The sequence below is a fragment of the Bombina bombina genome, chromosome 7 (genome assembly GCF_027579735.1).
Source record: "Bombina bombina isolate aBomBom1 chromosome 7, aBomBom1.pri, whole genome shotgun sequence".
NCBI classification, from domain to species: domain Eukaryota; kingdom Metazoa; phylum Chordata; class Amphibia; order Anura; family Bombinatoridae; genus Bombina; species Bombina bombina.
In genome coordinates, this window is record NC_069505.1 from 538,312,330 (window position 1) to 538,315,707 (window position 3,378).

Consider the following 3,378-nt stretch of genomic DNA (forward strand, 5'->3'; position numbering starts at 1 on the left):
ACGCTGTGAGCCTGACACAAAAAAGCAGGCTGATGTTTCACAGTCAAAAAAGTTTTTTTTTTTAAATGTACACTTACACTACTATTAAACAAGATATGAGTGGTGGCACTGGGCAAGTGGGCACAGTATACACTGTGAGCCTGACACAAAAAAGCAGACATGTTTCACAGTCCAAAAAGTTTTTTTTTTTGTTTTAAATGTACACTTACACTACTATTAAACAAGATATGAGTGGTGGCACTGGGCAAGTGGGCACAGTATACGCTGTGAGCCTGACACAAAAAAGCAGACTGATGTTTCACAGTCAAAAAAGTTTTTTTTTTTTTTTTTAAATGTACACTTACACTACTATTAAACAAGATATGAGTGGTGGCACTGGGCAAGTGGGCACAGTATACGCTGTGAGCCTGGCACACACGCTGGCAGGCAGACAACTGCAATTAGATTACACAAGCAGACTGATGTTTCACAGTCAAAAAAGTTTTTTTTTAAAAAATTTACACTACTGTTACACCAGATATGAGTGGTGGCACTGGGCAAGTGGGCACACTTGCAGGCAGGCAACTGCAATTAGATTACACAAGCAGACTGATGTTTCATAGTCAAATTTTTTTTTTTTTTTTAAATTTACACTACTGTTACACCAGATATGAGTGGTGGCACTGGGCAAGTGGGCCTGGCACACACACTGGCAGACAGGCAACTGCAATTAGATTACACTAGCAGACTGATGTTTCACTGTCAAAAAAGTTTTTTTTTTTTTTTAATTTACACTACTGTTACACCAGATATGAGTGGTGGCACTGGGCAAGTGGGCACAGTATACGCTGTGAGCCTTGCACACACGCTGGCAGGCAGGCAACTGCAATTAGATTACACTAGCAGACTGATGTTTCACAGTCAAAAAAAGTTTGTTTTTTTAATTTACACTACTGTTACACCAGATATGAGTGGTGGCACTGGGCAAGTGGGCACAGTATACACTGTGAGCCTGACACACACGCTGGCAGGCAGGCAACTGCAATTAGATTACACAAGCAGACTGATGTTTCACATTCAAAAAAGTTTTTTTTTTAAATTTACACTACTGTTACACCAGATATGAATGGTGGCACTGGGAAAGTAGGCCTGGCACACACACTGGCAACTGCAATTAGATTACACCTGCAGACTGATGTTTCACAGTCAAACAAGTTGTTTTTTTTTTAAATTTACACTACTGTTACACCAGATATGAGTGGTGGCACTGGGCAAGTGGGCACAGTATACGCTGTGAGCCTGGCACACATGCTGGCAGGCAACTGCAATTAGATTACACTAGCAGACTGATGTTTCACAGTCAAAAAAGTTTTGTTTTTTTTAATTTACACTACTGTTTGCGAACAATTTGCGACATCACTAGTGCTGGTACTGGGAATCTTTTTAAAGTTGAGGGTCACATGGATTCCACTCAATATCAGCAGATACTTGAGTATAATGTTGAAGAATCAGTCACAAATCTGAAGTTATGCCAGGGCTGGATATTTGAACAAGACAATGACCCAAAGCACTGCTTAAAATCTAACCTGGCATTTATGCAGAGGAACAAGTACAATGTTCTGGAATGACCATCCTAGTCCCCAGACCTGAATATCATTGAAAATCTGTTGGGTGATTTGAAATGGGCTGCCCATGCTCGACAACCATCAAACCTAACTGAACTGGAGATGTTTTGTAAGAAGGAATGGTCCAAAATACCTTCATCCAGAATCCAGACACTCTTTACAGGCTATAGGAAGCATCTAGAGGCTGTTATTTCTGCTAAAGGAGGCTCTACTAAATATTGATGTGAAATTTCTGTTGGGGCACCCAAATTTATGCACCTGTCTAATTTCATTTTGATGCATTTTGCACATTTTCTGTTAATCCAATAAACCTCATTTCACTACTGAAATATTACTGTGTCCTTCAGTTATTTGATAGATCAAAATGAAATTGCTGATCCAAACATCCAATCTATACTATAATTGCATTTGTAATGTCCGTCGCCATCTGCAGTTACGCACGCATCCTCAATGGAATGTTGGCAGCGCTAAGCCAAAATAATTCTTTTACCACCCTGCCATTTTCAGAATCCACCGGGATGCAGCGTAAGCTGCATCCCGGTGGATTCAGCAAAGGCAAAAGGAGCATTAACTGCCCACATCAAGTATTAAAAAAAAAAACTAATAACCCGCAATAATTTTTTAAAAAAAATAACTAACCGCCCGCATCAAGTATTAAAAAAAATCTAATCACCCGCACTGTTTATATAAAAAAAAAATATTAACCCCTAAACCGCCATCCACCAACACCGTCAACTAATTTAATTAACTCCTACACCACCAACCCCACAACGCAAATAAATAACTTAAATATTAAATCCCCTAACCTAACAACCTTTAAATTAACCCCTTAATTACTTAAAATAATAAACAACTACATTACTTAAAAAAATAAAAAAAATCTAAGTTTACAAAAACAAAGCTACGAATACAAAAAATAAAAAAGGCTAACATTACAGAAAATAAAAAATAAAATTACCAAAGTTTAAAATTTTAAACTTTATCCTTATGAAAATTAAAAAGCCCCCAAAATAAAAACACCCCCTAATCTAATGCTAAACTACCAATAGCCCTTAAAAGGGCTTTTTGTAGGGCATTGCCCTAAGTTAAACAGCTCTTTTAAGAATTAAACATACTAAGACCCCCCTAACAGTAAAACCCCCACCCACAAAACAAAATAAAAAAACTTAAACTAAAAAAACCTAAACTACCCATTGCCCTGAAAAGGGCATTTGTATGGGCATTGCCCTTAAAAGGGCATTTAGCTCTTTTGCAAAGTGCCCAAAAAACCCCCATAAAAATAAAAATAAAAACTAACACAAAAGCCCCAAATAGATACTCACAGGTCCTGAAGTCCGGCGGAGAAGATCTTCTTCCAGATGGGTCCATCATTTTCATCCACAGCGAAGGCGCCTGTGGTATGTTAGAAATTACCATTCAAATAACAAAGTATTTGTAAAATTAATGTAAAGATTAGCCCTAAAGTTAGAGCTTGTTGCTCTTTTTTGATCCAATCAGAATAACAATTTCTATGCAACCTGATTAGACAATGTGAGTCATTTGATATATGATGAATATAACTATTAACTACTATCTGTAGTATTAATAGCAAAAATAGAAAAAATGACAGTTTTGCTTGAGATAAATAATTGTTGCAGAACCTGAGTAATCGTAGAAATACTGACAAGGTGCTAATCAGTTATCATAAGAAATGATATGAAAGATAATGATCTCCCTTTACTTCACGCATTCACACACATCCTAAAATATATACAAGTTCAGACACGCTGCAGAC